Source organism: Microcebus murinus, chromosome 3 (assembly GCF_040939455.1).
Source record: "Microcebus murinus isolate Inina chromosome 3, M.murinus_Inina_mat1.0, whole genome shotgun sequence".
Lineage (NCBI taxonomy): Eukaryota > Metazoa > Chordata > Mammalia > Primates > Cheirogaleidae > Microcebus > Microcebus murinus.
The window spans coordinates 92,332,317-92,342,553 of NC_134106.1; positions in this window are offsets into that span (position 1 = coordinate 92,332,317).

Here is a 10,237-nt window from a genome sequence, read left to right on the forward strand (position 1 = left end):
AAAAATCTGGTTCTATCTCCTAGTTCTGGCTCTCTGATTCCCTAAAAGACCTTGGACAAGTTATTTCCCTCTCTGGAACTCAAGTTTCTCATCTGACGAAAAGTCTTTTGAAGTAGAGAAATGCTGTCTTCATGATTCCAGATCTGTGACTCCCATCAGAAGTGGCAATGGCCAATCACCAAAGGTATAAAATCAGTTCAATCAGTAAGTCTTATTATGAGCCAAGCTATGCCAGTGATAAAGTGTAATCATCTACCTTTCAAGAAAGATAGCTAGCAAACCCCACAGAATGAGCGAACCACAAATGATTGCATATAATTAAATGCCATGTTGGGTGATGTAGACTAGAGGGACCGATATTGTTCGTGAGAGCAAGGCCTGACACTAGACCCTGAATGTCATTGGAGGATTCATAGAAGGATGCCATTGGCCTAAGATTTTAAAGATAAGTAGAAATTGACCTGGCAGTGATAGTAGAAAGGAAGCTGGGGGCATACTGGCCCACAGAAGTCAGGGTACAACGCAGGTGTGAAAGTCCGATTAACATGGTGGAACAGGGTGCTGGAGTGTGGGCAAAGCTCCCACACCAAATGTGGCAGTGCCTTATCAGTTGCTTGCATAATTGCTGGGAAACAGCAATGAACTCCTAATCCCCATCACCAACTCCTTCCACATTATTTCCTGTCTCAGGTGATGTCAACTGCATTCTCTCAGTTTGATAAAACCTTCCAACCTCCTTTGCTCGCTCTTGTTCCTAACCCTTGCCAGTTCAAATCTGAACCAAATCTGATTAACTCCAGCTTCAGGATGGATCTCAAATTGAAGTCCTCTCTCCACCTTCACTCCTCCCGCCTTGGTCCCTGCCACCATCATCTCTCAGCTGGATTGCTGAGAATGCCTCTTACCTGTTCTTCTGTTCCACCCATAATGCCCTGCATCCTATCCTCAGCATAGCAATAAAGTGATCCTATTGAAATGAAAGTCCAATAATGCCTCTCTTCCAATGGCATCCCTGGGCATCCAGAGTGAAAGTCAGTCTTTGTGATGACCTACAAGATGCTAGAGGTCACGACCTGCCCTCCACTCTCTCCCAGCCTCATCTCCTATCATTCTTTCCCCTTCACCCCCTCTCCCTTCCCTCTAGCTCAACTAGCCTCCAGGCACACTCCAGCCTCAGAATCATTGCACTGGCCATTCCCTCTTCCTGAAAAACTCTTTCCCAAGACATCAGTCAGTTCATGCCTTGGCTGTCAATGAATCAGACCCTGAAAACCCCCATTTAAAACCACAACCTGCTCCCACCTCCCCTATACTCTCAGTCCCCCTGCTTATGCTCTGCTTTTTCTCATAGCTCTTATTTTACTACATAATTAAATGATTTTCTTTCATTTATTGTTCACTGCCACTCTTCCTCCTTCCATTACATCAGCTCCATGAAAGAAGGGCTTTTAGTCTGATCGTTGCATTGCCTGAGAACACTGCCTGCCTCAACACCTGTTTGTTGAATGAATGAGTAAACAAATCATGGGATTTTCTGAAAAGGGGACATGGAGGAGGCAAAGTAGTCTGGATGTCACCGTCAAGTGGGTATTTTCCCTCATCCTGTTTTCATGCCCTCTTCCTAGGAAACTGGCGTGTCCTATTCTGACTCTCAGTTGAAATGAGCTTATCCATTAAGGATTAAGAGAGACAGAAATGCAGGGTGGTTGTACCTAGGGCTTGGCTTCCTTAGTTGTCTCTCGCCAGTGTAAACCACCCTTTCTGGACCTCAATTTCTTCATCTGCAAATGGGGGGCAATGATGCCAACCTCCCTGAGGATACTGAATAAGATATCAATGTAAAGCATTTTAGCACTGTGCCTGCCATTTTATAAGTACTTAATATAGGTCTCAGCTAATTATTAACGTGATTTAGCAGAGGCATCACATCTTCCCCTGGGATGTGCATCTTAGAAGGGGGGACTCGAGTCAGTTGAAGGTCCTGCTCTAAGGAAACTCATGGCGTAAGTGCGTGGGGGTGGTCTGGCGGTCACCTCTTTGGGACCTTGGCCAGGACACCCCCTTCCCTTTCCTATTCTGTGTAGTTGCCTCCCTGTGACAACCTTTGCCAGCGAAGCGGAAAAAGCCAGTTTGAGTCTTGGGAAAAAAAAAATAAAGTGGTTCAGGGCGAACCTTTTTTTTTATAAAAATGCCTTCCACTCCCTCCCCCATCCATCCTTAGGAAGTAAGGTACCCTACTTTTAAGGGGAGGGGGCCCTCAGGAGGAACGGGAAGGGCGGGATGGTGACAAGGCTGGGACAGGCTTGCTCTGTGTGCCGGGGCTGGCAGCGCAGGTGGCGCCCGAGGCGGAGGCGCGCGCTCCGGGACCCGCCCGCCCGCTCCGGCACCGGTGCCAGCTCTTACCTGCCGAGGGCGGCGGCCCCGCTGATTGGCCCCGCGCGCATGGGGCGACATCGGGCGGTGGGGCGGAGCGCAGGCGGCGGGAGGGGCGGGAGGGGGGCCTCTGGCCTCGGGCGCCAGAGCTACGCTGGGTGCGTCCTGCCTTGCCCTAGTTCCTTTCCTTCCCCAGGTGTGATTAGGCAAGTGTTCATGAGTAACCAAGCCCCGGCCGCTGCCAAGTGGGTGACTAAGTCTGCCCTGGGGGGTGGAGTGGAAGAGTGAGGGAGAAAGTGAATTTGAAGAATGATAAAGGCATCCCGACCCAGAGATTGGCACCTTGGAAGGGAGCGTGGAAAGGAAAGGGCGATTTAGGAGCTGCCTGCCAAGTACCAGGCCCTGCGTGGGTACTTTCCACGCTCTGGCTCGCTGCGTTCTCACCACGACCCTGAGGAGTAAGGGCCGTTTTAATTCTTGCTTTATAGAAAAGGGAAGGGAGGCTCGGAGAGGTTAGGACCTGTCCACCCTCCACAGTCAGTAAATGGCAAAGCCAGTCTTCCCATCCACAGACCTTTGCCTTGCAAGGGACCGAACCACTGCTATCCTCTACTGTTTTTTTTTTTTTTCTTTTAAGGACTATACATTGCCATGAATAAGCATCTTCTTATTTATCCCAGATTTGCTTGGGGACTTTAAAGCAATTTTCTGCATTGTAAGTGGTGGCAAGGAGTTCACGCAGTCATCAACCTCCACCTGCCTGAAAACCATATTTCCTGCTCACCTTCCAAACCTGCTGGTCTTGAATTTCTAATGTCACTGAATCCCCAAGTCAGAAATTTAGGAGGGAGACCTCCCTGCCCACCCTCTTCAGGCCTCTCCAGGCAGCACAGAAGGAGTGGGCTCTTGGCCACCTGCAGCTCTGACCAAGCCAGGCTGGTCCAGTCCTCTCCAGCCCCCTGGCAGTGAGATGTGACCCTGCCTCTTGACTGCCTGGCTCAGTGGTCTCAAACATTTAGCCCCCAAGACCTTTTACAGTCTTAAAAATGAGTGAGAACCCCCAAAAGCTTTTCTTGCTGTGAGTTATGGCTACTCATATTTACTGTATTAGAAATTAAAACAGAAAATTGAAAACCATTATTTTAAAACAATAATAAATCCACGACATAGTCACGGATACAATTTTATGAAAAATAACTATATTTTCCAAAACCAAACATAATTAGAAGAGTGATGTTTTTTACATTTTGCAAATCTCTTTAGTATTGAGCTTTCTGGAAGCCATTTGTTTCTCCCAAGGATTCTGCATTCAATCTGTCATGATACCTCTGTAGCTTCTGGAAAACTCCACTGTTCACTCCTGAGGGAGAGAGAATGAAAGAGGCAAATAACATTTTAATATATTAGGACAATAGTTATGACTTCGGGAGCCCCTGAAAGTCCTCAGGGACTTCCCAGAAGTCCCTAGAATACAGTAAAAACAGCTGGCTGGTTTTGGAATTTCTGGCCTTGCTCTGCTTTGTCTTGTCTTGTTTGCTTTCCATTTTAAATTCATTTTCCACCAACCATTTCTGCTTTGTGCTGATTGTTCTAGATAAAGATTGCAAGTGTTTTAGATGTCAAGCAATAAAATGGATAGCTCTATAACCCAAACAAAATGAGGGCATTGAAAAAATTTTTTTCTTATTCCAATTGAGTATCTTCCCAACTACACATAAAATCAGAAAATTGTGCATGCCCATAATATTATATGCCCAAACACAATCATTGTTGCCATCTGTGCATGTATAAAACTGACCATATACTGGGACAAGAGGGGTCCCTGCCTGTGGTAGGCAGACTAATGCCCCTAATTTCAAGATGTCCACATCCTAATTTCTGGAACCTGTGAATATGTTACTTTGCACAGAAAAGGGAATTTGCAGATGAGATTAGGTTAGGAGTATTGAAATGGGGAGAGTATCCTGGATTATCCAGACAGGGCTGAGCTAGTCAGAAGGGGACCCTTCCCGGCTGGGGTCAGAGGGTAATATGACTATGGAGGAATGGTCAGAGAAAGGCAGTGATGCTGGCTTTGAAGACAGGGGAAGGGGCCACAGCCAAGGGTTTGCATTTTGAATGCAACAGCCGCACAGTACACATGTTCACTCAATGGCATTTAGCACCCTACTGACTAGAACAGTGAAGTCATCATTGTTCACATATGTGAATCCCAGTCCACTCTCCCTGACTGCCAGGTTACATTGATGTTGGGCAAACAGTTCTCCTTGTATTAACAATGGCTGGATACTTTCCAGACAGACCCTGTACAGCCTTACTAACTGATGACTTGAGACCATGGTCTGTTGTCCTTAAACAAATTTACACCAAGGTCCAGGTGTCCCCAGAAGATACCTCTTACTCTATACCTAGGGGGGAGGAAAATGCACATTGACATCCCATCAGCACTTGCTCAAAACCTGTTTAGAGAACACTGGCTTGTTTTCTTACAGGGTTTTAGTAGAGGATTTAACAAAAATTTCTCCTTGAATAAAGTAAGAGAATCATTATTGTATTGCACTACAGACAGGCATTTTCTGCTTAAGGAAAGTAACAACAGGAAATCCACTTTCTTCCTGACCATCACCCTATAGAACAGTCACTTATTTTATCCCACAGAGCTTGGCCAGGAGCCATAGCAAAATATGACTTCCTGATAGCTCAGAGCCCAGGACTTCTCCAAATTTCCAAGAACATCACTTTCAGTGCAAGGCTGGAAGCAGCACAGGTAAGAGCTGAATGTTACCTGGCAATGGATTTGATGGGAAAGAAAGGCACAGTAGGTACCTGCACTGGTATCCTGAAGTTTTTAATTTTTATAATAAAAAAAAAATCAAAGTCCTGGCTTGCCAAGTGAGGGGAGCCATCTCTACTTTTGGTGGATGGTGAGACATCAGAGAGGTACCATCTCCCCATCTGAGGTCCCAGACAAGGATACCACCCTGTCACAGTGAACCTCATATATTTCATCACCACCCTCTGACTGGCAGGCTCAGACCTCTGCCAAGATGCCCTGGCACTTGGCTGAGCAGCTTCCCCAGAACAGGAAGTCCCTCTGCCATTGGACCATAGTGCCTCACCTGCCTTCTCTGCCGTACTAGAATGCTCTCGCTCTCTCGCTCTCTCTCTCTCTCTCTCTCTCTCTCTCTCTCTCTCTCTCTCTCTCCCTCTCATCAGAGGGGACAGCTACAAAAACAGGTGGAGTCAGTTCTTCCTCTGGGAGCACGCTCCATTCAGAACCTTTCCAAATACCCTATCTGTGCCAGGTGTCGTGTTCAGTCCTAGGGAGACACAGGTGAATAAAACACGATCTCCATTATAGATTCACTGGATTTTAAGAAGACTGACTTCAATAAACTTTACAGAGCACCTGCTATGATCCAGGCATTGGGCATATGGAGGTAAAGCAGACATTGCTCTGCCCTTAAGGACCTCATAGCTAAATCAGTGCATTCAGGGAATTGTCATGGCAACCACCACAGAGACAGAAGACCCGTCAGGGGACCCAGAAAGGAGGAACTGTCCAATCCACCAGGAGGAGTCAGGAGTCAGCAGAGGTACCACAAAGAGTTTGAAATTATGTGTTTAAGATGAATTAACACCCATCAAATTGGGGTAAAGTTCATTATACACCATGTTGAGGTTGGTCTAGGGAAGGGAGGGCTCTCTCATCCACTCCTGGCGGAAGCGTAACCTGGGACCGTTTTCAAAGGTGGAGATTTGACACAACCACCAAAATAAAGGCTGCAGGTATCCCTTGACCCTGCATTCCACTGGAGAGAAATTTATCTATGGATTTACTTGCAAAAATTTGCTGAGATAAACATAGAATCATGTTCACTGCTGCCTTCTGTATGATAGTAAAAATACGGGAAATGACCCAACTATTCATCCCCAGAAACTAAATTAAATAAAGTAGGTACCTCTCTGTGCTGGAATGCTCTGGAGCCTGTGAAGAGTGAGGCAGATTCATATGTTGCTCTGAAAAGATAACCAAGATATGTTATTAAGTGCCCAAAGCCAGATGCAGAACTCTGTAAATGTTATAATCCCATTTCTCTAAGTGATTTTAATGTGGGAGGGGGTGGATATGCTGGTCTATGCATATAAATTAAGTGGGTGGAGGGAAGAATCCCAGGAAACTATTGATAGTGGTTCCTTGTGTGGAAGGCTAGGGGAAAGACAAAAAAATGCTTTCCATTTTTATTTTATATGTTTTGGTCTGCTGGAATTGTCTAACTGTGTGTTACAGGCTAAATTGTGTTCCCCAAAGTTTCCTATGTTGAAGTCCTAAGGAGGTGATTGTATTTAGTAATAGGGCCTTTGAAGAGGTAAATAATTAAAATGATGGCATTAGGGTGGACCCTGATCCAGTGTGACCGATGACCTTCTAAGAAGAGGAGATTGGGACGCAGATACACCAGTGGCAAGGCCATGTGAGGACCCAGGGAGAAGAGGCCCCCACAAGCCAAGGACAGTGGCAGAAGAGCAGGTTCCAGGGGACAGATCACTCAACCTCCCCCAAGGAAGGACTTGCTCGGTCTGAGCTCTAGTTCCTAAGGACCTCTGGTCATCAGTGAAGATGCTTGTACTACAAACTCCCACTGGCCACCAGCCACCATGGGTCTGCACACAATTTTCTAAGTGTTAGAGGTGATGGATTGAATGAAAACAACATTGAGTTTCTCTTTACCTCTTTCCCCAGAGGCCGTTTGGCTTGGTTTAGGTTCACAGGAAAGAAATGAGGACTTAGACATCATGACAACCTCTCAATAAACCAAACTAACTGTTGTTAAGGCATAAAGTCAAAATAATGCAGTTCCACACCCTAACAAGTCAAGGAGTCTGTAGTGTCAAAGGATCCTGAGTCCTTTGTGAGATAAAGGAAGCTGAGGAGCAGGTTAACTAGTCCACTGGGGAGAGATTCAGCAGGTTAACCCCTTTGTGACTGCAGCTTGTGAGGTTTCACAACAGTATTTTCGGCAACCCAGAAATCAGGGTGATCAGCTCATCCCGGTTTACTCAGGACTTAACCAGTTTTAGTCAAGTCCTGAGATCCCCATCCCCCTAGTCCTGATCAGACAGGGGCTGTTGGTCACTCCACCAGAAATCCTCTTCTGCAAACTCTGTGCTGTTGAGCAAATGCATTTAAGTGTAGTGGTGGCCTCCGCAGAACCTTTGAAAGAGGAATTAAGAGAAGGAAAATGGAACTTTCTGAGAACCTCTTTACACCACTTTCTTCCCTAATCCATGCAGCAACACTAATCTCATCCACAGTCATTTAGAGAATGGAAGTTGCTGGCCGAAGGGTCACACAGTTAGTGAGGAACATGTACTCAGGTTGGTCTGGCTTCAAAATCCGTTCTTAAAAATGACACTGTGTGACCTAACCCAGAGGCTGGCATTGAGTAGGACCTCAGCGCATAGTTTCTAAGTGAGTCTAAATTAAGGCATGTAGAAATCAGATGACTCGCCCAGGGTCACAGAAAGTGACCTTGTTCATAGCAAGACTGAGAAGGGGACCCAGACTCAGGGCCCCATAATCAAAGCTCAGTAACTAGAACACAAGGAAGTCTCACTAGTTATGTAAACACTGCACCCAATTTGCAGAGGGGAAGAGGAGATCTGTGCCTGAAATTAATCACTCAAAAATATTTTGTTGAAGGTATATCTGAGGCAAAGACACAAATAGCTCTCGGTCACTAAACTTCAAAACTTGCAACCGAGGGAGGCTCAAGATTCTTACTGGACAAACTGTTAATTAGGAAATTCTGGTTAAAAAAACAAACAAACAAACAAAAACCCCTGGTATTCATGACATTTGGGTAAATAAAACAAATCAACAAAAAGCGGAAAAAAATACTCTTAGAATCAGAGAGCCTCCCTGGCAGGGAAATAGTCTATGGAGTAAACGCTCCTCAAATGAGCAATGCTGTGGTGTTTTGTTACATGAGGAAACTACCAGCTGGAGCTTGCTTGACTCTGCTACTGTATCAGTTTTAGTGGCGTTTCACTTCATTCCAGCAGCATTACTGATGAGCCTTGCTTTAGGTAAGATTCAGTAACATGCCAATCATTCACAAGTCACTAACCCGATAAGCTAGCTATTCAGTTTAGACAAGAGGTTAAGAAATCAGGCTACAGATCTAGTTTCAAATTCCAGCTCCATTATTTTCTAGCTGTGGATCTTGGGGCACTTAATTTCTCTAAATTTTGTTTGCTCCATCTGTAGAGAAGGATAGTAAAGAATCAGTAAAGACATCTGACTCTTAATTATACTAATAAATTTAGTATTGCTACAACTTTTTGAAGAACTAGAAAGAAGAAAAATCTGTCTTGAACCATCAAAATAGCTATTATTTGGGTGAGGCATGGCTGCTGACAACTGTAAATTCCAGTACTTTGCCAAGGCAGGGGGATCACTTGAGGCCAGGAGTTCTAGACCAGCATGGGCAAGATAATGAGACTATTCCCTCAAAACTAAAAGAAAATTATCTGGGCATGGTGGCGCATGCCTGTAGTCCCAGCTACTCAGGAGGCTGAGCCAGCAGGATTGCTTGAGCCCAGGAGTTCAATGTTGCAGTGAGCTATGATTGTGCCACTGTACTCTATCTAGCCTGGGTGACAGAGTGAGACCCTGTATCTAAAAAAGAAAAAAGTTATTTTTTGGACACTAAAGGTCGTATATTCTACTAAAAGATGAGTACTCGGGGTCTTCACCAGGAGCTTAAATATTCTTATTTTGGTTGCCTCTTCTATGGCCTGTCATGCCCCTTTTTGAACTAACTTCACATAAGAAAGTAGAGATGCGTAATCTATTTTCGAATAAATTTTTCAAAAGTGTCCAAATTCCATGAGTTAGATCTTTGTGTTCCTCAACCTGTGTTATAGCCATCTTGCTTTACGAAGGCCACGGAGATGTATGGAAAGAGTGTACATGGGGCTTTGGCTCATGACAAACTTCACCATAAAACCTGCGCACATGGGAAACCTGTATTCATGCTAATTCTGTCTGTTTTAGGACCTGTCACATTGTCACCTCTCTGCCCTAGGCCTCACTTTGGTTCTGTTAATCCCAGTGATGCAGAAGTCTCAAGACATGAAAAGATTGAGACTAGTCAGAGACCCTTCCTGCCCATCTAAGACAGAGTTAAGCGACGTTCAGATATTGCCCACACTGTTTCCAGCCCTCTACACAAGGTAGGTGTTTTAAAATGTAAGTTTTATTATTATTCAGGTATAGTGAGGCCAACAGACCAGGAAATGACCACCATTGAAATGGTTTTTTATGGGAGAAGAGGGGCAAGGGAAATGTACGTAACCTTAACATTTGTACCCCCATAATAAGCTGGAAAGAATTTTAAAAAAGGAAAAAAAAAAAAAAAAGAAAAAAGAAATGGTTTGTTACTCGTGGTTCCCGAAAGGAGGGGGCAGACCATGGAGGGACACACCAGAGAATGGGAGGAAAATGTGGAAACAGCCTTTATTGAGGTTTCTATGGAAGAAACAGGCGAGGTGGGGTAAGCGGGTTTAGGATTGGTTAGTTTGAGTAATTGCAGCCGGCCCTGGGTGGAGGGCCTGTCCCCAGTTGTCTGGTCCCCAGCCTTGGAGCCAGCAGGGCAGGGCAATACTGGCCTGGAGCTGAGCCCTGTGAGAGCCCAGTGAAGGAGGGCTCAGAGCATGGGCCTTGGTTTGCATATACAAAGAGCACTTGCAGGAGAGTCCATTACCATCTCTAGAAATTGGCTGGCCCTGAGAGTGACAGTCTCTCCCCAGTCGGCATGGCCCCGAGATGACAAAGCTTCAGAAAATACAGAACATTTAA